A 25,544-nucleotide genomic window follows, 5' to 3' on the forward strand; every position below is an offset into this window, starting at 1 on the left:
CTCAACCTCATCTTGTTCCAAACCTAAATGATCTTCTTTCTTCAGTGCTTTTTTTTACCAAATTTGGTTACCAACATTTTTTTAAAATATGTTCTTTTTTGTTACTCACTTGAGGGTGAGTAAATGATGGGGTGAACCATCCCTTTAAGCAGCGTCCCGTTCAAAATGACTGGTGTTGGGTTCTGTCCAGCGTTAATAACATAATGTGTCTGCTCTCTCTTAGCTCCTGCTTGTCTCGATGCAATTAGTGGCTCCCAGAGGCTCTGCGGGACTGGGGGCCTGAATTAACAGGCACAGAGAGGGGGCCGGTGTCTGTCACTTTTCATTTGGCCGAGGGGGACAAAGAGCCCCGACCTGCGCCCTACTTTTCACACTTCCCTGACTCCTGGGTAATGGGGAAACAAAAGGCGGGGCTCCTCTGGCTCGCAGGGACCCCTTAAGACAGACTGTGTCCCTCTCCATACAGGACCACAGGGATGGAGAGATAGGACCTGCAACAGGTTTCAACAACTCACCCCATGCCTGGTAAAGAAAATAAACTAGTGTCTAACTTTCACAGACAGCACAATTAACTTTTATTACTACCATGATTATGATTATTACTACTACTACAATTACTATTATTATATTTTTAATACACATTACACTTCTGCAAAATATGAATAAAGATTTACACTAAATATATGAGTTGTTTTAAGCTTGATTAAAATACATGTATTATTATATTCAGTTATTTAAAAAATAATTGTGATAATGACAACATATTACTACTACTAATAATAACAACAATAATATAGGGTCATATGATTTCAGCAAAGCGGAAAACGCAGATGCAATTGTGGAATTGTTTGCCAAATTTTGGATTAATAAATTAAAAGTAGGTCAGTACACTTAAACGAAAACGGGATATGGACTAGAGTCTGTGAATATTAAGCTGCAAAAATGCTATTTAAATATGAATCCTACATGTTCTGCATGTCTCTGTGTGAATGAATGGCACAGACGCGGAGTTTCATTTACTACACACATACTAAAGCGCGCGTGACAGATGTTTTCAGCCGCTAACGCCTCAATATATGAGTAGATAGAACACATAAGCAATCTCTAGAACGGCTATGAGAGTCACTTCATGAGCATTTTACCGTTCCATTTGAGAAAAACTATCGTCATATCATATACAAACAGAAACTTCACAGCAACCCATCAAAATAAGAGTTCTGTTTAACTTGAAGAAATTGTGATGGAAATGGATTGCTTAACCCTTAAATGCATGAATGTTTTGCCAATCTTAAGCGATATATACATATATATTTATACTACAGGGCCATTGAATGCTTGAATCTGATTGGCTGACGAACGTTCTAGAGGTGTGCATTATTTTCAGGGAAATGCATGGCGAACGTAGTTCCAGGCAGCTTTTGACCGCAGTACATGTCTATATCACTTCGCCACATGATTTCAGTTATTTCAAAGGTCCTTACAGCCCCAAACAGCAAAATAACCAAAACCCACAATGACACTGGCCAAACAAATAAATACAGTAAACAATAGGATAAAAATGACAGATCATGTCCATGTTTTTTCCACAATATTACGTTTTATTGTGTACGGTTTTATTGTGTGTGTGTGTGTATATATATTAGGGGTGTGCTCAAAATATCGATTCTTAGATACATACCGATATAATAAAAAAAGATACAGTATCGATATTCTAGCCCTTAGTATCGATACTCCGCCCAGCCATTAGGGGGCGCAGCGGCGCCCGCGAGTTTAAAAAAAAACTCATGGAGTAACAGCACAGAGAAGTGTACTAAGCTCAAAACATGTTGACCAACTTCTGTTTTTGAACAAAAATCTTAAGTCATAAGATAAAGCTAGCATTACCAAGAGTATCCTCAGGTTATTGTTCTGTTGCTGCAGTGATTTTTGTTCAACCTGCCTTTTTGAGGACAAACCTAGGTTTAGCCAAACCTGATTTTAAAAATCCATCCTGTTATGAGGTAGATTTTTTGTTGTGCCAAATGTTAAAGCAAGATGTAGCATTTAAGTGATTTCATAGTGAAATATGTTATGGCAGTACATGGTGTCACAAAAAAATTATTATAAGAAGATTTAATAAGAAGTTAAGAATAATAAGAAGAAGATTTTGTGCTTGTGTGAGCTCAGACTGTACACTTGGAAAGTTAAATGTTGACTTGTGGTCATTTCCAGATTAATACAATTTGTGTACAATTAATCAGAGCACTTAAAGTTGCAAATATTTAAGCAAAATGGACTGTTATAATGCACTTTTGTCTTTAATAAATTGAAGAAAAATGCAGAGTTCTGTTTGTTGAGTAAATGTGTTCAGCATTAACTAATTGGCTCTGGCGCATGTATTTTTATTGAATTGTATCGAATCGTGTCACATTGTATCAAATCGTATCGAGACAGCTCTGTATCGAGGTACGTATCGAATCGTGACCTGTGTATCGAGGTATGTATCGTATCGCCAGGTTCTCCAAGGTATACAGCCCTATATATATATATATATATATATATATATATATATATATATATATATCCAGCATGGATGGATCTTTAACTGCTGCAATAGCAAAAAACTCTCTTGATATTTTAAGAATAATTACAGAAGATATATTTATATTTCATTACCTTTTTAAACTTAGAAGGGTTCAATTTGAGCAGATACATTACATTCAGCATCTGAAACAGTGCATTCAGCATCTGGCTCATATTCGTGATCTCAATCATATTTGCAAAGCTACGGTTTTCAGTGACTTCAAAATCAATAGTTTGGTCACTATTCACTATTCACTACATCCACCATCAAATGACAGTGACATTTATATTTTATGGCATGCAGTAATTGCTTTAGTAAACCAGTTCAATTTTTTCTGATATTCTTTTGTTTTATGCCTGCGGTAATTACGAGTGACACATCATGTCATTACTGTCTATTAAACAGTGCCACCTTGAGAAATAAAGGTGAATTGCATGTATTAAGTCATCAGATATTTTAATATTTCTGCGCAGAAAAAATCTATTTACACATTTACGTAGCTGGGGTCTCTAGCGACCCTATACACTTTTTTTATATAAAAAAACTAAACAGAAAACAGACATTCTTTTAAATGTTTTTTTTTAATATTGTTTATAATGAATAGATTAAGGAATATTAAGAAAAAATGAGGGTAGTGAATGACTTCTATGCATTAAAGGGTAAACATAATGATAGTGCTGCTATTAATTAAATTAGTATTAAAACATTATTTGTTAATGAATATTTACAGAATATTTTTTTCTGAAAAGAATAATAATAATAAATAAATAAAATTAATAAAATAATAAATATATATATTTTTAAATAAAATCAATTAGTTAGAGATTCTTTTGATGATTAAAATTTAATGAAACCATTAAAAATGTAATCCAGAAAATAAACAGAAAACAAAAAACAAAACTGATTTTTAGACAAGAAAACAAATATTTTACTTTTTTTATAGTTTTTTTTTTTTTTCCATTTTAATTGTCCTGGATTCCATTTTTTCCGTTTTAAGTGTTCTAGACTATTAACAGTGTACTAGACATTAAAAGTGTACTAGACAATTTAACAAATTTATTAAAAGTTAATAAAAAAAAGTTGACCAGTTTTCCATTAATTTTCTGAATTCCATTTTAATGGTTTGATTAAATTTTGATAATCAAAAGCATCTCTAGTTACTTGATTTCATTGGGGGGGAAATGGCCACAGAAATACTGTGCTGTGGAATACTAAAAACGTCGATGTCTAACTTTAAAAAATGAAGGAGAAAGAGGGTAGTGAATGACGTCCCGGGTCACTAAAGACCCGAGGTATGCATTTAAGGGTTAATATAATGATAGCGCTACTATTAACTTAATTACTATTAAAAGATTATACAATATTTACCAAAAGAAAACATATTTTTTAATAAAATCAATTAATTAGAGATGCTTTTGATTATTCAAATTTAATAAAAGTGTTAAAATGGAATCCAGAAAATAAACAGAAAACTCAGTAACAAATAAAACTTATTTCATAGGGCCATAAAAAAATAATTTTTGTTAAACTTTTAATAAATTGCTGTTAAATTGTGCAAGTAGAGTCTAGAAAAATAAAAATTTAGAATTTGGAAAAAACATAAAATAGATTTTATAGGGCTCTATTAATACATTTATAATAAGTGTATAAAGCATCCATACTATCAGAAGGGTGGGGTCTTATATTAAAGCTTGTAAATAACCAGAATGAACAATTCACTGTTGGTTTTGCAGTTGTTGTGAATACGCCTTACGAGAGATAAAGATTGAAGACTGGTAAAAGCATGCCTTGACTAGTCGGTGTGGAAAGCTTCATGGCCTAAGGACAGGAAGTGCGCTGACAGAGAAAGAACAATCCTATCATGAGGTCTCTGACACTTACACAGACATCTGTGAACAAGATCATCTCCACCACAGTCACAACACACAATAATATTAAGGTTACCAAAAAAAAAAAAAGAAAAAAAAAAAGAAAAAAGGTAATGATCTAACATGAAGACATGGTTTGGAAAATCGATTTGCTCTTGTTAAGAATTACTACAGATGTGAATGTGCAGTGGCACACGGCTTAATATCAATAACAGTTTGAAAACTGGCAAAAAGCAAATCTCTGCAGCAGATGGACCACCATTTAAATCAGAAGGCAAAGATGCCGTAGAGCTGTGCTAAATGGCATAATTTATAGTCTCACCAAGCATTCTTTTAGAGGAAAGCTCCTCATTAATTTCCTTTGAACGGATGAAAGGCCAGAGAGATGGCAGGGGGAAAGGTAAAGCAACTGTAGCCAGCATATAGAATGACCACACCTTATAGCAAATCACTGAGGCATGGCATGTGGTTTCTGGGAAGGCATTCCCACAGTCTTCAATCATATGATGCTTGAAAGGGGAAGTCACTCTGGAGACAGAAATCTGAGGAAGAACAGAGTGAGCTGTGTCACTCGTTTCCCCCAAGATAATGCTGCTTTGACAGCGCCTTTTGAATATCTTTGTTTTTTCAGCTCATAGAAGAAAAGGATAACCGCAAGACGCCAAACATCCCCTTTCAGACAGGTTTTGGAAAGGCAGGTGAGATGAACAACTAAAGGGATCATCCCAGATATCCTGCTAAGTCTGTGGTCTTGATCGATGCACACGCTTAAGAAACGCATATAAAACCAGAGCTTTATGTGAAAACAAACACCACAGGCCAACAGCAAAAAAACCTAATCAGAATTACACTCTTAAAAATAAAGGTGCTTCACAATGCCATAGAAGAACCTTTTTTGTCTAAATGGTTCCATAAAGAACCTTTAACATCTGAAGAACCTTTTTGTTTCACAAAAGGTTCTTTGTGGCGAAAGAAGGTTCTTCAGATTATAAAAAGGTAAGAAAGAGATGGTTCTTTAAAGAACCTTTGACTGAAAGGTTCTTTGTGGAACCAGAAATGGTTCTTCTATGGCATCACTTGAAGAAACTTTTAAAGCACCTTTATTGTTAAGAGTGTAGGGACGCACAGAAATTAAAATTACCCCAATAATTGTGTTTATATTATTGCTTTTAGATTTTTTAAATATTAAAATCCTATAAATAGATAAAAAAATAAAACACTAAAAACTAAAATCAATCATTTTAAATATTGTAAGTAAATTGAGGCATCGTAACATTATGTGAAAACAAATGAAAAATGAAAATTCATTTTAAGATTTGCTAAAGATTACATTTTGTTGTGTTACTAAATGATTAAGTTAATTTAACCCGTCTATGATAGATTAACTAAACCGATTTAACAATAACTTTATTTTCTTATTTTTTTTATCTGTTTATTAACATTATTTAAACGAATTAGCTAATTTACCATATATTTTTTAAAGACTTTATTTATATTTTTAACTTTATTCACAATTTTTTATCTAACTTTAACATGATTTAACTTAACTTGCTAATTGATGTTATATTTTCAAAAGATGAACCTTATTAACTATTTTTTTAATGTAACTTTATTAACATTTAACTTAATTTGCTAATTGATGCTATATTTTTTTACAAATTAACTATACTTTGTTTTTTATCTAACTTTATTAACATAATTTAGCTTAACTTGCTAATTTATGCTATATTTTTAAAGATGAACTTTATTTACTTAATTTAATTTTTTATCTAACTTTATTAACATTATTTAGCTTAATTTGCTAATTTCTGCTATATTTTTTAAAATGAACTTTATTAACCATTTTTTATCTAACTTTATTAACATTTAACTTAATGTGCTTTTGTAAAATTTTTACAAATTAACTTAATTTACTTTGTTTTTTATTTAACTTTTAGCTTAATTTGCTAATTTATGCTATATTTTTAAAGATTAACTTTAACTATTTTGTATCTAACTTTATTAACATTTAACTTAATATGCCAATTTATGCTACAGTTTTAAAGAGGAACTTTATTAACTATTTTTTACGTAACTTTATTAAAATTTAACTTAATTTGCTAATTGATGCTATATTTTTTACAAATTAACTTTATGAACTATTTTTTATCTAACTTTATTAACATTTAACTTAATTAGCTACTTTAGGCTATATTTTTAAAGACTAACTTATTTACTTTGTTTTCATCTAACTTTATTAACGTTATTTAACTTAATTTGCCAATTTATGCTATATTTTTAAAATTAACTTAATTTAATTGATTTTTTATCCAACTTTATTAACATTATTTAACCTAATTTGCTATTTTATGCTATATTTTTAAAGATTAACTTTATTTATTTTGTTTTTATTTAACTTGATTAACATTATTTAACTTAATTTGATCATTTATGATACAATTTCACAGATTACCTTTAGTTACGTTTTAAATGTAATTTTCTTAACATTTTTTAACCTAATTTGCTCATTTATGCTATATTTGTAATGATTAACTTAATTTACTTGATTTTTTATTTAATTTTCTTCATATTATTTAACTTAATTTGCTAACTTATGCTACAATTTCAAAGACAAGCTTTATTTACTTGATTTTTTTTAATCTAATTTTATTAACATTATTTAACCTACTTAGCTAATTTATGTTATATTTGTAAAGATTAGCTTAATTTACCTGATTTATTTTCCCCATCTAATTTTATTAACATTATTTAACTTAATTTGCTAATGTATGCTATATTTTTGGAAATTAGCTTTAATCTTTAACTGCATTATCATTATTTTACTATTATTAACTATGGACTTTCATTGAGCCAGCTGCATTATTATAGTTATCTGTATCTGTACAATTTAAGGTAATCATTGTATTTACTTTTTCATTTTATTTTTATCTAACATTAACACCATTATAAAAAAAAAAAAAAAAAAAAAAAAAACTAATCAGGAAAAAAAAAATACTGCCAAAGAACTGCCAAAAGGACCAAATAATGAAGACGGTACTGAAACGTGTCCATTACATCTATACAGTCTACAGAAAAACAAGTCCCGCTCACCACGAAGCACGCAAACAAACACAAACATGCTTTTCACCAGCACCGACCATGCTCTTTAACTCGTAGATTGAGTGAATGTGGTATGTGGATATGTGTGCTGGCATGCGTTTCGCTGGCCCCTCCTGGGGGCCCCTCCTTGCAGGCAGCCCAGCGCCTCGCCTGCCTCTCAAGTCACGCCGGCCAGCAGGGAGAGCAGACTTCCTGGCTCCACTCTCATTGTTTGCTTGGCTGCTTCTGAGGCTCATCCAAGGCTGGATTACCATAAGAATACTGAAACGTTCCTGCAGAGCACTCCCCTTCCAAACCTCCTGCTGCACTTCTTCTTCTCTCCTGTCCTCTTCCTCCCCCTTCTTTCTCTGCCCTCCTCTATCTATCATTCCCTGCTGGCTGCAGCTCTTCCAACATCTCAGTCACGCTCTGCTACCAGCACAGCCCTCTCACAGCCGACCGCCGCTTTCTCCCTCACATCTACAGCCCGTCTTTGGTTTGTATCTGCAGCTTATCGGATGTCTGAACAACCCTCCAGAGACACACACAACACTCTAATGGAAATATAAAAGGGGTTATTGGGAAATAAGATGTGAATTTAGTAAGACTGGTGCTATCTGATGTGATAGCAAGAACGTGCAGGAGGGTAAAAAACGCATTTTTCTCTGGGTACATCTACAAAAGAGAAATCGAGTGGAAAGTGCATGAAAGTTGAAAGGAAGGAAACGAGGGCGGAGGTTTGTGGCAACAGATGCAGGGCTCTATCCAGACAGCCGTGGGTTCAAGAACACACTGATGATGGTGTTGTGTAGTCATCCTGCTCTAACAATCACCCACGTGGAAGCCAGAAGTAATGTACCTTTGGTTCTTCTGTGCTCTATTTACCTGTATTTAGTATTGAGAGACAGGATGAAACGAAGCAATTTAAATTCATGTTAGTGGTAGACATAAGCCCAAAGTATACTTCATTTTTGTACTCTGCTGTATGCATACAGTCAAATGCGAAGCCTTTCATAGTATACTCCATTTGATGTTGTGCATGAACACAGGCGGTAGACACATGCACTCTAGAAAGCTTCATACATGTCCAATGTCTGCTCTATATTTCCCCGTAACTTATGACCAATAACAAATATTTTTGAACTCTTTTAAACCAAAGCTGAGCTGTCTCATACGCTCTCACTTACAAGCGCTTGTCAATGTGAGCGTCTGTTGTTGTTGCAGTCTCCGCTATTTTTTGTTGTTCCGTCTCTTTAGTTTCGTTTTCTACTGTGAAAAAATGAGCTGGGACTGTGTTGCCACCTTGTGGAACAACTGATTACTGCACAATAACTTCAATGCAGGTGTGCGACCTGCGCATACAAAAATTACAAATTAAGATTTTTCTGGTCAACCAGCAGTCGTTCATTTTAAGCATTAGTCGACTATTAGTCGCAGGTTTATTAATAAACCACATAAATAATAATAATGAGTCTTAATTGTCTAAATAGCCTAAAAAGTGTTTAAGTGCATGCAAAAAAAAAATTGGCAGATATAATAATTATGAATGTGTCAGGGAAAAACAACAAAGAAGACTGCATTAACATTTTAATAATTGATTGATAAACTAGTGCTTTCTTTGTTTTCGGCTTCAGGGATGAATTCGGCAAAACTGACTCGTCATCTCCGCAATAGTGGATGTGTCTGTATGCATGTTTCATACGGATTACATAATATTTGTTTTCCACTTGAATTGGTTCATGTAAAAGTAGGCATTTCACTCTATAGATATATTTTTCCTGTCTGTAAGTCAAGTATACATTTTTTGAGTTTTGGAGTTTTACGCTCAAGTTCATAGAGACTGAGACGGCAGAAAGCGCATCTTGTTTGCTTTCATTATTTTACAAAAAGCGCAATGTTTTGTTGGTATTGTGAGTGCACACAAATAAAAGTAGTGTCTTTACAGATTCGAAAGATGTATTACTCTTATCTTTATGACAATAAATGACAGAGTATTTTAAGAGCAAGTGACCGCACCAGAGCCTCCATCTCTCATGCAGTGAGCGCACTACTGTTCAGCTTCCATACTCCGCAAAGACACTTCAATAGTGCATATTCTAGGTTAACATTAGATTGTGCTTCCATGTAAAGTTGCTCCTACTTACATATTTCAGATAATAAGCCACATTTGAGGTTGATGAATGATAGGCGAGCGTTTGGATGTACTGCATCACCATATAAACCAGTTGTTAACGATCTGTCCGTCACAAACTGTGTGTCTTCGCCACTTCCTGTAGATTTTTTTCTGCGACTATGCGACTAATAAAATTTTGGTCAACCAAGCCTCTTCTCATGGACTAACGGTTAGTCGACTATTAGGGGGAAGCCCTACAAATTACATTAGAAAAATCAGGTGGTGAGAGTACTATCCAGCTTTTTCTTGAACATGGAAATCTTGTCTGCTTCATAACGGAAAGATGCTTTACATTTCCGGTCTCTGGTGTTTCAAGTCAAACTAATGCTCAGCTTAACCCTACGCACTTTTTTATAGTTAGTTATGTTTTAGAAGTTTGAGCTTAATTAATTCACTTGATCTTTTTACTCTGTTTTAACATAAATTTCTATGGAGAGCGGAACACTCCATCAAGGGGGCGCACATTAGTTAAAAAAGGTGGATTGTGATGATGAAATTTGTGTCAAAGACACTTTTGTGTAAAAAGTGAAGTATACTTTGGGTTATACACTACAAGTCAAAAGTTTGCACACACCTACTAATTTTCTATTGTTAGCTTTTCTCCACAAATTACAGCAACAGCAAAATCATACGTCAAACACCAAAAAAAAAAAAAAAAAGTTAACTTTGTTACCTAATACAGTGAAGAACTGTAAAACTAATTTATTTTTTTGGAAGCAGAAACTATGAAGTAGTTTTTAATGAAAAACAGTATGAAGACATTCTCGGAAATCCCTGTGACACATCATATGATGAAAAGCAGATTTTGGTAGTTCAAAGAGATTGGTTTATTAACATTATATTGATGATTAAAGCTGTATCTTTTTTTTGTTCAAAATGTACAAAACTTACACCATGAATCCATTTTCTTTATCACTACGGTACACCGCTAATACGTTTTTATATTCAGACTATATTTAGACTGGTTCTGGTAGAAACCACTGTGGAGTAGCCCATTACCTGTGTGATTCAGCTACAATGTTCTTCCGCAAGACGCATGCAGTTTTGTTTACTAACCAGTAACCACTAGAGAACCAAGACTGCAGCTTTAAATATATGATTAAAAGTTGTATAATATATAAGCACTCCATAACACCTGAAACATTGTCTCAGTATTTTAAAGTGAATTTCTGGCATCTGTAGTCTGCCAATTTTTTATTTTTATTTTGAAAATGTAACAGGATAGTTTCACTGAAAGGTCTTCAAAATCATGAGTAACATGCTTTTAAACTTGTGACTGGTAACATATGCAAAGAAATAAATAGCCAATGTTGAAACAGTAATCAAGATCATCCAGTGTTTTCATTAAAGTGATATTCATTTCTGTAACATTTCATACTTTCCCTGAATGTATCCTTTCCCATATGTTTCCTTCCCTTTCACTAATGATGCTAGCCAAAAGAAGAAATTATTGAATAAAGACATTATTCTGTTTTCTCCTTCATAACATTACGGGTGAACCACTGATGTCACATTGACTACTTGAACGATGTCCTTACTACCTTTCTGGGCCTTGGACGTGTCAAGCTAACGGTCTTACAGGTTTAGAACAACATGAGGGTCAGTAATTGATGGCAGAATTTTCATTTTTGGGTGAACTATGCCTTTAAAAGCTCAATATAAATAACTCTTGCTGTGATTGTCTAACCTTGTTCACACTGTGTTGTTTAGACAGCAGGATTGAATTTTGCACAATACTATATTTACTATTTTGATACCTTTTTAGATTTGTGTTTACTTTTAAGCTTTTGTTTATTCAGATTTTACAGTTTTCATCTTAGTTTTGAAACACAATAATAACCCTGCTACAGCTTACTGAAATAGTAAAAGCATTGATTTGCTAGGTTTTCTTTTTCAGCACACAAATGCAACTAGATCACAAACCACTTTTCCTCTTTATAGGGAAAAAGAGAGCAAGTCCAATTCCCATCGATCTAAATGTCTAGGAGTACCAGACTACAACTGACCGAGCCCCTCTATCTAGTCTCACTTCAACACCCATGAGGACCCTCCTAATGCTGCTGACCCATACACAATCTACTTTGACAAACATGAGATTTCCTCACACAGAAGACACACTTCTCTAAAAGTAAGTAAATATGTCTGAGAGATGTTGTGTTAATGGTGGCTTAGATTTACTGCTGTAAACACTCTGCTTGGACTTACAAGCCCTGAGAAGATCCTGGGAAACTTGCGCATAGGCTGCTGTGGGTTCACAAGACGGCTAGATTCATTCTAGTCTTTAATTACAACATTGGGCTGAAAATAAGGCTTTGTTTAAGCAGATGCACACGCTCCAGCACATTCCACGACCAAATGTAGCCTAGCTCTCCAGAGAGGGCTTCACGTCACTGAGACATATGGTTGGGAGGCTCAGTTCTGGACAACACAACAGAAGGTCCACGCTCAGTTCAACAATCACAGATCAGCTCTGCTGGAAATTGGACAGAAATGCACTGTCTTGCATTATACGTTACACTAACATAACAAAGGTATGGGGTCAGTAAGATTTTAAGAATTCATATTCAGCACAGACACATAAAACTGATCAAAACTGACAGAGATTTATATTCAAACAAAATGCTGTTCCTTTTTAAACTTGATGGAACACCTAAAAAATTTTAATTACTCCATGACTTACTCTCCCTCATCCTAGGTATATATGACTTTCTTCTTTCAGACCAATACAATCAGATTTATATAAAAAAAATGTTGTGTCTCTTCCCAGCTTTATAATGGCAGTGAATGGTCGAGAGTTTGAAGCCCAAAAAATTGCATCCATTCATTATAAAAGTATACCAAATTTACATAATATTGCCTCAGAAAATACTTGTGGGCCCAAGCTTTTGGAGATCTCTTCAGGATTCAATTTTCTCCATCTAATTTTTTTTCTGTCTACAACTTTTGATTTAGAAAGTAGCGTTTTCTACCCAGGGATAGTCATTCGAGTTCCCTAATCTACACATCCTATGAGTGTGAAATTCTGTCTGACAGATCACAGACCACAGTGCGGACCTGTGCAAGCCAATTTCTTTTTGGATGCGGAGAACAAAATCCATATTACTAAGTGGCTAGTCCCTCTGTGTATAGAAACACATGTCATCCAGCTGGCAACTGAATGTGACATTGCCCCCTTTCCCAAAAAACACTAAGTGCAAATTGTTTTGAGCTGAAGGACGTTGCCCTGATGAGCAAAGCATGAAAGTGCACTTCATGCAGGGGTCTCCGATGTCTCCAATTCTCTAGGCAGGATGCTTAATGGCTGCGGCAGGAGGTTCCTCTGTATCAAACAGATCATTTTCACACTCTGCAGAGCTTGTGCTGCCAGAATGTCTGTTCCTGCACGAGTTTACAAATCAAGATGTCTGCCACAAGGTGTTCAAATGGATGCTATTTTTTTCTTTCTTATCCACATAGATTGAAGAGACACACTGGGACACCGCTGGAGATCTGTTTTCTTATCACTGTGGGGTGATGGTTGTTTTTCAAGCGCCAAGGTTTGACTCGCCGTCTCTCAAAAGGCATTAGGGCATGACAGAAAGGAAAGAAGTGTTGTATTTTCCACTACCTGCTCACAAATTCCATGGCTTTGGGATGATAAAGAGTTTTTTTTTTCATCTGTGGCCAGCTTTTGTACTGCATGAGGTCTTGCACTGTAGAGGAGGTTTAGTATAAATGGAAATATCAGCTCAAAAGTTCTTGGACGGATCAGGGAAAGGACATGTAAACAAGTCCAAAGAATGAGAATTAAAAGGCAATTTTTTTTATTTAACCCCAAGTCTCTAAAGGGACCATTCTCCCAAAAAATGAAAATTCTGTTATCATTTACTCAACTCAAGTCATTCCAAACCAGCAAGACCTACTTTCTTCTGAGACAAAACAACTGATTTAATTGTTCTTGGTCATGCAATAAAAGTGAAGGGGAACCAAATCAACACTGATTTCATTGATTTGCTTTGTATGAAATCTTCAGAATGTTCTTGTGTGTCCACAGAAGACAGGAAGTCATACATGTTTAGAACAACATGAAGATGAGTAAATGATGACATAATTTCCATTTCTGGATTAATGCCATTAGGTCAGTCAACCTCTTTTTTTTATAAATAGGACAATAATTTAAACTAGGGCTGGGCGATATGGCCAATAAAAGTATCATGCTAACATGTCTCTTGCACATTTGAATAGCAATGCAGATGTAAATTTGTGTACATTATCAAAAACGGTAACATCTGTCAAAAATTTTAACAATTTATTTTGCACAACTACGTGTAAATATTCAGTATGAGTTTTATTAAAATTACTATTAAGCTATGGTTAAAAAATATAACTATATGGTTTCTAGGTACGTTTATCAAAAACAGTAGTCTATAAATGCACAGATGCTAAAGCTTAATTATAAAAAATACTGTAATTATATTTCATTACACCTTTAATACATGTCTATTAATAATATAATAAAATGTGACCCTGGACCACAAAACCAGTTGTAAGGGTACCTTTTTTAAATTTTAAACATTAAACATACAAGCTAAATAAATAAGCTTTCCATTGATGTATGGTTTGTTAAAGGTTGTATCAGCGATTTCTAGCCTAAAACATAAAGTGTCAAATTCAGCTGAGCTTTCATCACGATCCGCTCGCTGCCTGCCCCATAAATTGTCTGTGAAAAAACCGCTTCTCTCTGGTCAGCCTAGGGTCCGAGATATGCCAAAAAAACAATCGGCACTACCAACCTTTCCACAGATAAACAAACAGTGTTCCAACCAATCAGCGTCAGGGGTTTGGTGTTGTGGACTTTCGCTCCGCCTCCCTCACATCCCTGCACCAGTAGGAAAGTCCACAACACCAAACCCCTGACGCTGATTGGTTGGAACACTGTTTGTTTATCTGTGGAAAGGTTGGTAGTGCCGATTGTTTTTTTGGCATATCTCGGACCCTAGGCTGACCAGAGAGACGCGGTTTTTTCACAGACAATTTATGGGGCAGACAGCGAGCGGATCGTGAAGAAAGGTCAGCTGAAATTGACACTTTATGTTTTAGGCTAGAAATCGCTGATACAACCTTTAAGATAGGACAATATTTAGCCGAGACACAACTATTTGAAAATCTGGAATCTGAGGGTGCAAAAAAAATAAATAAATATTGAGAAAATCACCTTTAAAGTTGTCCAAATGAAGTTTTGATATATTTATGGTAGGAAATTTACTAAATATCTTCATGGTACATGATCTTTACTTAATATTCTAACGTTTTTTGGCATAAAAGAAAAATTGATCATTTTGACCCATACAATGTATTTTTGGCTATTGCTACAAATATATCCATGCTACTTATGACTGGTTTTGTGGTCCAGGGTCACAAATAGTCTAAATACACTGCACAAATGCTATAGCTTAATCACAAAATATTGTAATTATTTTCCAATACTCCTTTAATACATTTAATTCATGTCTAGTCTACATTAATAATATAATAAAATTCAATATGAATATCCCACATTTCTGCCACAACACCATGGTGAAGTTAGTGTTACTACAGTAAATCCATGGTATCTGATGGCCATTTATACACTAAAAAAAAACCTTTTGACTGTATCGATGCAAAGTGTTTCTCCCGTTTGTCAGCGCAGTCATTTGTGTTCTTCGCTGAATTCAAGCACTTCACGCTGGATCTCACAGTTTATTAGTTGTGTGACCGAAACTAAGCAGTGAGTAAACGAATCTGCTCTATTAAGCAGAGTTTTTAACTTTGAGCCAAGTGGATAAACGGTCCATGTGGCATGGTTCTAATGAACGCACCAGTTCAGTCTGCTTTTGGCGCATAAACGTTATATCGAACATGCATCAAATTCTTGTTATCGCTTTATCGAGGTAAATAAAATCACGATAATTATCGTTATCACCCAGGCCTAATTTAAACTACTACTAAATATAGCTGTCATTTTACAACTTCACACTGATGTTTTACCTAATTATAGCAGCAGGAAGAACAGTAAAAGCCTTTGTTCTTTAGTCAAAGAGTGACACCTGGACACTTTGATCCTAGATCCAACAATCAGGGCATTTACATGCAATTTAAAACTTCAATTTTAGTCAGAATATAACAATTTGACTTCAAGCAATTGTTGGCCAACCCCCCAAAAAAAGATATTACAGATACATATATAACAAGTCAAAACAGACGAAACAGACCACATAAAACAGGTGGCCAAAGTAATACAAACAAAAACCAGAGTTATTTGACAATGTCACTTTCCGTTATGCTTCATGTGTATGTTTGAAAGTTGTCCCGCTTCTGCTTTTTGGAAACATTCACTAGCACATATGAAATATTCCATGCCCCATCTCAATATAACTTAGTTATATGTGTGTGGTCTGTGTGTTAGTGTAAGTCAGTACAAGAACGGATTTGTCTGAGCAATTGTATGGGAATCTCAGGCAGCCCGAGTGCAGTTTATGAATGCAAAATTGTACGGCAACAGGGTAGTGTGTTTGCCCAGAAACCACAGTAACGAAGAGGCTGAAGGAACGCGCTGGAAAACTTTAGAGCTGCCCACAGGCGAAGGCCCTGTTTAAAGTCTGGCAGATCACACGGCCTCGTTCAGCTCCACATCCTTTGCAAACATGTGGCTGCAATTGAGTGGAACAGCCCCTCCCTCCAGCCAGCCATCCCACCAGACCCATGTAAACATCCCAGGTCCATAGGACTGGCTACATCACGCACTGATTGACCCATGCCTCTGAGCGACATCTAAACTCGCGCTACAGTCTAATCAAAAGTAAAGCTCTTAAGTACCTGAGAAAATCCCAGCGGTGATCCCTTCAATGTGGCGGTACCGAGTTCTGCATGTAAACACAATTCTCAAATGTCGTGGGTCATTAATGCGGAGTGGAACGGCGGAGGTGGGCTGCAGGGTATCTGGTCTCTGACAGACCAATCAAGCGCCAATAATTATGAGACAGGAAACTCGCTGATTGCGTGGGTCTGTCTCTGTCTCAGGCAAAGGGTTAAGGGTTAATCTCTGGGCTTCGGTAATCAAGGTTGCCGTATGCTCCTTCTCTCCCTATGAAAATACAGCCAAAGGTGGAGGAAGTAAAGAAAAATTGCAGAATTACTTATGTAGTGAGAATTTGAAAAAGCGATGACCCTCTGCTAACACAGAATAGAGCGCTCCAACCGTGTACCAGCAGTTTTATTTCACAAAAGCTTCTGGGAAATACGACAGACCCTGATTTACAAAAGAAAAAGTATAAAAACACCAAGACCACAGGGAAAAGGCATAAATTGAGTCATTAAGTAAAGAAAAGCATCATACTGCAACAGAAAGCAGCAGGCTCTTACCTCACAGGGTAGCAAATGTGGCAGCACATGATGATGAAGGACACTCATGAGTATCAGCATTAAGAGTCTTCTGTCTGGAGCTGATCACAGAGCAAAGCCACAAAGTCCTGTGAAAAACCTTTGTAGTACCTACAAAGAAATGGGGAGCAAAGAAAAAGATATATTAGGAAGACACTAATGCATAAAGCACCCACAAACAACAATTATACTACATCAGAGGAGCTTCACCACAACTTCTGACTATGGAGATAAAATGGAAACGGTCATGAGTCAACATCACTAACAAATTCCCCATTACTAAGGTCAGGAAACAAATTAGATCTGTAGGAATCCAATACTGATGAACACTCATCTAGATTAAGCATCAAAGTGTTTGATCTCATAGAAAATGAATCATTATCTGGTTGCGTCACAAATTTAAAAGACAGCAGATCCCCTGTTCATTATTCTCATTTTAAAAGTTGGATCAAGTTAAAGAAATACGTCAGCGACTTTGGAGTCCAAAAGAATGATAGAATAGTCTTGAATATTTTCATGATTTGTCATGCACTGCTTTAGGACACTTTCAGTGTGTCACTGAACAGCTGCCAAATTACGGCTTAGCAAAAGATAATTTTGGCATCTTCAGCATTATTTGAACGTTTAAGGGTTGGCACACAAATTAAGATATTTTTGATGAAATCCAAGAGCTTTCTGACCCTGCACAGACAGCAACACAACTGACACAGGCCAGAAAGGTAGTAAGGACATTGCAAAAAAAATCAGTGTTCTTTTTTTTTGCACAAAAAGTATTCTCATAGCTTCATAACATTATGGTTGAACCACTGATGTTACATTGACCATTTTAACGTCTTTACTACCTTTCTGGGCCTTGAATGTGTCGGTTGTGTTGCTGTCTATGCAGGGTCAGAAAGCTCTTGCATTTCATCAAAAATATCTTAATTTGTGTTCCGGAGATGAACAAAGGTCTTGAGAGTAAGTAAGTAATTAATGACAGAATTTTCATTTTTGGGTGAACTAACCCCTTCAAGTCAGGATGAAACAGAAGAAGTGACATATTTTTTTTCCGTATTATGACAAACAGCAGAGAATGGATTATAAAAGAAAAAAATATAGAGTTGGGACTTGGTTCTATGCTTTAATTGACGATTGGATTGAGATATGGGTGTTTCATTCACAAAAATAAATGCAAGCTTGTAGGTAATTGTGCAGGGTTTAAGCAGAGAGATATACAGGCGATAAAGTTTTGAAAGTTAGCTACCTTTAAAGTGCAAATAAAAAGTTGAAATAAAATGCCACACTGCTCACTAAAAACCACGTATTGCAGCTTAAGATTACTTTCTTGTTTAAACTTCCATGTTTAGGCTTCAGTTTGAAAACTGAAAGCACATATTTGCAAGTGAGGTTTGATACAGTATCGTATGGTACAATATGAGAGTTTCAAACTCGCAGTATGAAACCGCAACACTCAGAAGTTTGAATGAAAATGAGAAACAAGTTAATAGGAGTCAAGATAGTGTAAAACTTCTGACAAATTTGCACACATTTACTAAGTAACACTGAATAGTAAGAACCTATGATTTCCGTGATGCAGAAAACGCAGACAGAATCATGGAATTCAGTCATAAAAATAGAACTGACAGTACAACGCTGAATGTCACAGAATTTGATATGAATTTTGGATGAATAAATCCAAAGTAAGTCAGTAAACCTAAATCAAAATGCTTAATGGACTAGGGTCTGTAAATATTAAGCTGCAAAAATACTATTTAAATATGAATCCTGTATGTTCTGTGTGTCTCTGTGTGAACAAAAAGGCACAGATGTACGATTTTGTTTACTACACACATACTGAAGCGTGCTTGACGCTGGCATTTTTTTTTTTTTGCCTCTGCTGCCTCCATATATGAATACATGAACACAAACATAATCTCTAGAACTGCTTCATTTCAGAAAAACTGCTGTCATATCATATACAAACAGAAACTTAAAGGTATTCACGGCAATTCATCAAAATAGTTTGGTTTAACTTGAAGAAATTGTGACAGAAATATAGTACTTAATGTAATCATAGTACTACTAATACTACTACTAATAAAATTGTTATTAAAACATTCTTTAAGCAATAATCACACAGGGAGAGTTTTAATTCCCTTTTGATTAAAAGATAAATTAATGTTTTATGCCTTCATGAAATTAAATACACAACACAGCATTTCTGGGGGAAAAATAAAGTACATTTAAATTTATAATAATAAATTAAGTGATTTATAAAAAATAAAATCAATTAACTAGAGATGTTTTGATTATAAAAAAATAATTAAACCACTTAAAAAAACTGAAAATTAAAATGGAAAATACAGAATTTGGTAAAAAATAAACCTGTATTTGGGAGGGAAAAAAAGGATTTCATAGGGTATTTTTTTCTAGACTTTTCATAAATTGCTGTTAAATTGTGTACGTTTCATGCATTCAATTAATTAGACATGCTTGCTGATTATTAAAATTCAATTTAACAATTAAAACAGAGTCAAGAAAAGCTAAAATTGGGGAAAAAATGGAATCCAGAAAATCCAGCTTTTCTTGCTTTTTTTTTTGTCTTGTTTCCAGCCAAAATATCTAAAAAAAAAAATGCACTTAATTGAGACTTATTTTTTCTGAAAACAAAACAATTTTTACTCATCTAGAAAATCCTTCTTGATTTAAGATTGTTTATATATTTTGGCATTAAATATTTTTTTGAAGTATACGGAAAAAATTTAATTGGGGGGAAAAAAGACAGAGATCATATAGCCCTAAAATAGGTCACACAGGAGATCCATAATGTTGTTCTCCTGGTATCAAGCGGAATTGACACTTTGTGTGGATTAGCGCCCAACGCAAGGCAGAAACGCTCCTCAGACAGAGTGTCACCAAGCCTCAGACATTTAGATCCACACAGGTGCCAGTAGGAGTTGACCCCGACTGCCCTCGCTAAGAAAGAGGATTACAACTTATTTCCCAAGGAATGTTGACTTCTTCCCAAATCTGTAGATTTAGGGGTGATCGTTTCAATAGTCCCCATCATTTAGCTATAGGAAAGAACTCTTGACCGGAAGCATGTCCAATGACTTATGACTTGTGACTTTGTTTTTTGTTGTGCTGAGTGCTGAGAGAGAAACTATGTGCTGAAGGATGAGGGACAGCTGTAGGAAGTGGAAATCAAATATGAAGAAGGCATCACTGCTGTTAATTCCAGAGGGTTTAGTAAAACCAACAGGAAAGCATGAGGGTGTATAAAAAGCAATTGTGGCTCTGAGGGAAGACTAATGCGATCAAAGCGAACGATCAGCCATAGCTAATTGAAATTAAAACCCATGAAATGAGAAGGTTAGCTGGTTCACTGAGGCGCTGAGGATGGGAACACAGATGCCTTGAGGGAGGGTTCAACTGTGCCTGCAAAGAGCTACAAAGCACCCACTCATTCTTTATACACTGTGGTTATGATATTCCTTAATGTTTGCGATATTTTACAAGCTTGGAGAGAGCATTCAGTCACGATTCAGCTCCGTGGGAAGGCAACAGCTGAATTCTTTCTGTCAGGATCTTTAGTCTTGTGAGATGACAGCAAACTTGTTTACTGTCAAAGCCACAGGCTTCATGCCTGATTTAAAACCAACAATCAATGAGAATAACACCACAAAATGTTGTTTAAATTGCTCAGATATTCATACCATATTCAGTGTTTTTTATTATCAGTCGAAAACAACCATATGTCTTTTTTTTGTGCTGAAACACTAAAGTAAAACAGTCCATTAAGAGGTGCGACTGGCAACGTATAAAGGAGAAAGGCAATAATTAACCCTGGGCTTACAATAGCGGAGTGATGATGACCACCATGTAACACATCTGTTCATATTCACCATTTAGGAACTCTTACTCATTTCCTCCACAAAGCAGAGACCTATTATGGAGGAAGTCATTCAATTACAACCAGCCATTCTCCATTCATTTAGGTTACGGCCCTGAAACAGAAAACACAATATGTAGGCTCATGGGCAAACCTTATCTTCTCCAATCTGCTTATCAAATTTAGTCATGTTTTAAAACAACATTACGTAACAAAGGAGCTTAGAAGCTGAATGAAAAACATAACAACGCAATTTTCATTTGTAATTTGAAAGTTTCGGTTATTACGTTTTTTGGAGCTATTAATCAAGGTTTACAGCTCAACAATAAGGATTTTTTGAAAAGCAGAGGGGTTTGTATTTGCCCCGTCAACATTTTCTCTATGAATATAATAAAATTACTATTTTTAACAACATTTGTCAGAAAAACATATGGGATATTCTACAGAATTTGTGCAAACTGCTGTCCCACAACCAAAAAACACATTTCAAAAGCCTTTAAGTATTCAAATCTTAGATGTTTACTAAGATCCTTCGATAATCTATTGTAAACCCTAAATAATATTTAAAATATTAGTAAGCTTAATATATATATATATATATATATATATATACTACAGGGCCGTTGGATGCTTGAATCTGATTGGCTGACGAACGTTCTAGAGGTGTGCATTATTTTCAGGGAAACGCACGGCGAACGTAGTTCCAGGCAGCTTTTGACCGCAGCACATGTCTATATCACTTCGCCACACGATTTCAGTTAAAAGAACGATTTCATGCCAAAACCCACAATGACACTGGCCAAACTAATAAATACAGTAAACAACAGGATAAAACGACAGATTATGTCCATGTTTTTTCCACAATATTACGTTTTATTATGTACGGAAAGCACAAACTCTATTTCTCTCGCTCTCTCTCACTGACAGACGCACACACATACAGTTAGCACTCGCGTTAGCATTCGCGCTAATGTTGTTAAAGCTGCTCTGACGATTAACAACTTAAAAACTACATGACAGTTCTCACAAGCGAGGTAACAACGGCGTGGACTTGAAGCTGCCAGTCACCTTTGAGAGACACACAGACTTGAGAGAGTTAATTCATGCACTTAATATCTCTCTCCGTCTGTATGCTTGTCTGTCGGTCTGTCTAAACTTCATTATTAACTGTTAGTTTGCTATCTACGGCTCAAGCGTCGTTACTAGGTCTAAAATGACGTTTTGGAACTAGCAACGAAGAGTTGGATGAGCTGCGTAAGAAATTAATCCTACTCACAATAGCGTTTTAAGGAAAAAAAACGGACGAATGTCTTGAAATATATCATCTGATCGATGTCTTGAGGTGTGGTAACTGTAGTATACGCGGATTAATTGACTGCGGGCCGTAGAATTCTACGAAAATAATGCACACCCGAGGTGGAACGGCCACTCCGCTTCGCGTCGTGACCGCATCACCACCTCGGGTGTGCATTATTTTCTAAGAATTCTACGGACCGTCGTCAATTATTCCTTACTTAATCATTTATTGGGTACTTGCAAGTGGGAGGTAGCTGTCCTGAACCCTAAACCCTAAATTTCAACTTATTAAAATATCGAAATAATTTTTGTATTTTGTGACTTATTTAAAAAGTTAATTAAAATATATAATTCATATATATATATATATATATATATATATATATATATATATATATATATAGGCTATATATATATTAGGGGTGTGCAAAGCAGCCGGTATTTGTATTTGTTGAGTATTTGTATTTGTATTTGTATTTGTATTTGAGTAAAATTCAAAATAGGCATAAAAATAATGAGTGACGGGAAGCTATGCTAAGGTAACTAGCCTATAGCCTACATCTTGCTGTCTGCAAAAGACAGAGTAACTTAAACGTACCATATAAGCGGCCGTTCACATGTCGCGCCTAAAAACGCGTGGAAAACGCTAGGCGCGCCGCTTACTCCATCTTTCCAAAGCGCTCTGCAGCTTGCGCTCTCGTGGCGTCTGCCGTTGCTAAGCGCGGCATACTGAAAAGTTGACATGTTTTTATCTGGATGCGGCCTGGAAAAAACGAGCACGTCGCGACCGCGTCGCTTCTATTATGAGCGCGCATACCGCGCGTCTACATTTGAAATAACGAACTTGAGCGCGCAAAAGACGCTACATGTGAACGACCCCTAATGGAATAATCTCCCGATCAAACTCCGTCTCCCGAAAGTTATAAACTGCCTCCGGATCCCAGTTAAGGTACAAAAATCTATTCAACAAAAATAGTGATGCAGTGAAGTCTTTTTTCGCTCAGCCGAGTCTTCTCTTCTTTTGCCATTTACTAAGAAAAATTGGACTCAAAATACAGCAAATCTCATAAATTAAACTTGAAATATTGTAAAAATTTAATTACTGTTGATTTACCTCTGAAAAAAAAAAATAGCAAAAAATATATTTACAATGTAGATGTAAGCAAAATCTTAATAGGTCAATACAACCCTTCTAATTAAATTATATATTACTGTGTTTCGGTAGTGACAAATTTGGGGAGAGGACAAATATTTCAAAACGTTCTGAAAATACAATATAGAGAATTGACTGCACAGTTACTAGAAATGTGTACATTGGATATTATACAATTTGCATACATACATTTTCTGGAAAAAGACATTTCTGTAGAATGGCCTAGGGGTGGGAATTACTAGAGGCCCCACAATTCGATATTATCATGATACTTGTGTCACGATACAATATTATTGCGATTCTAAATATATTGCGATATTCTGCAATATATTGAAATTTATTTATTTACTTCAAATTATGTCCCCAAAGGAAAACTTTGGCAACATCTGTTTTAACTAAAAAAAAAAAACATTTCTCAGTTTGTCTCTCACTTCAATTTTGCAGTGGAAAATGGACCAACACTTTCATGAAAACCTGTCATAAATGTTGTATGCACCTGGCAAACACACCACCTTTGCACATGAAGTAGGCGATGGCTTGCAGGATCAGAAAGCTCTCAGATTTCATCAAAAATATCTTAATTTGTGTTTTGAAGATGAACTAAGGACTTACAAGTTTGGAATGACATGAGGGTGAGTAATTAATGACAGAATTTTAATTTTTGGGTGAACTTTAGTGAATGTGTGAAAGCATAGCACTTGTTTCTCAACCATTCCAAAATTCCCAGCCATTGAGGCATCCTTATGTTCAAACCCTGGTGTTCTATATGCATTTCACCTTTATACATGCAGAAATTAACTTCTGTTTTCTTGGCTCAGTAGAAATGAATGCTTTTTATTGAGGATTTTGTTCAGGCTCAGCAGTGCTATGAGCACAAGCAAAGTTCAGACAGAGCGAGTCAGACTCTGGAAATGCCCCTCTTTATAGTCGTGTGGTTCTGTGCAGATGCCAAACACATCTCAGACCTGACATAATGCGCTGCAAAAATGCAGACGGCATGGTTTGGGAAGATCTTTCCATAATAAAATGTCAAATATAACTACCCAGGCAAAGCAGAGGGAAAATATCCAATACTTAACAATCAAAACACTACACAAAGAAGAGCATGTAATGCTTTTTTAACAAACCTTAAATTTTTAAAAAGCATTACAGGAAGAAGTGCCCATGAGACCAACATAGGGTCATAGTGATAGGCAATAGCAATAAGTCACTACCTGATTGGTATAAAGGAATAGAGCTAAACATTGGGAGGTATCGGCATGGCAAATAATGGACGCGTGTGTACTTTGCACGCTCAGCTAACCACAACCAACTCTGCTCTATTGTTCAGTGTGGTCACAACTGCACCCTTCAACAAAACGCTCCCTGAAAGATATGGCTTTTACTATACAGAGACAGATAAAGAGAGCGACACGCAAAAAGGAATTACATAAAGCTCTACATCGACATGAGGGTGTAAGGGCTTAACAAGGGCCAATTTAGTTGCGGTTTCCAAACACAACAAGTGTTTTCAGTGCACTATTCTCTAAAAGCATACACCAAATAGTATATGACAAGCTTAGCCTGCATGCATGAGGAGAGGATGTGCTTCACTTCTCAGTAGTAAACATGATTTTTTTTCCGGTTATTTCAACCTGAAGCAACTTTTGTACTTTTTCAAAGCTTCTCAAAAGAATCATTCTTCACTTGCCAACAGCATAAAGGCCATTTACAGGCTTGGCATTCATTAAGGTTTGAAGATAACATTCAGTGAGAAAAGATTCACCAAGCAGGGACGTGCGCTCCACCTTAGCATGCAAAAAAGAGAAATAAACAGGCTGAGTGCTACGGCGGAAAACGATAAAATCTCCCTAGACTCAATTTCAGCTGCCATTCAAGGCTTGAAACTATCCTTTCTCTGTTTTTTTCAGCCAAGGTGAATTATACAACTGAAAATGGCTACTATGAAGCATGAAACTCTTAAAGGAATAGTATACTTCCAGAACAAAAATTTACAGATAATGTACCCACCTCCTTGTCATCCAAGATGTTCATGTCTTTCTTTTTTCAGTCAGTAAAGAAATGATGATTTTTGAGGAAAACTTTTCAAGATTTCTCTCCATATAATGGACTTCAATGGTGAGTTTGAACTTCCAAAATGCAGT

General features: G+C 35.5%; 1 protein-coding gene across 1 annotated transcript in view; it reads right to left on the reverse strand.

Annotated features, from left to right (window-relative positions):
• The window catches only part of bmpr1ab (bone morphogenetic protein receptor, type IAb), a 67,076-nt gene that overhangs the window by 33,888 nt on the left and 7,644 nt on the right, over positions 1–25,544 (reverse strand). The window contains exon 2 of the mRNA XM_073827705.1: positions 17,063–17,191. The gene's annotated coding sequence lies outside the window, so the exon portion shown is untranslated. The remainder of the gene's footprint in view (positions 1–17,062; positions 17,192–25,544) is intronic.

Source organism: Garra rufa, chromosome 22 (assembly GCF_049309525.1).
Source record: "Garra rufa chromosome 22, GarRuf1.0, whole genome shotgun sequence".
Lineage (NCBI taxonomy): Eukaryota > Metazoa > Chordata > Actinopteri > Cypriniformes > Cyprinidae > Garra > Garra rufa.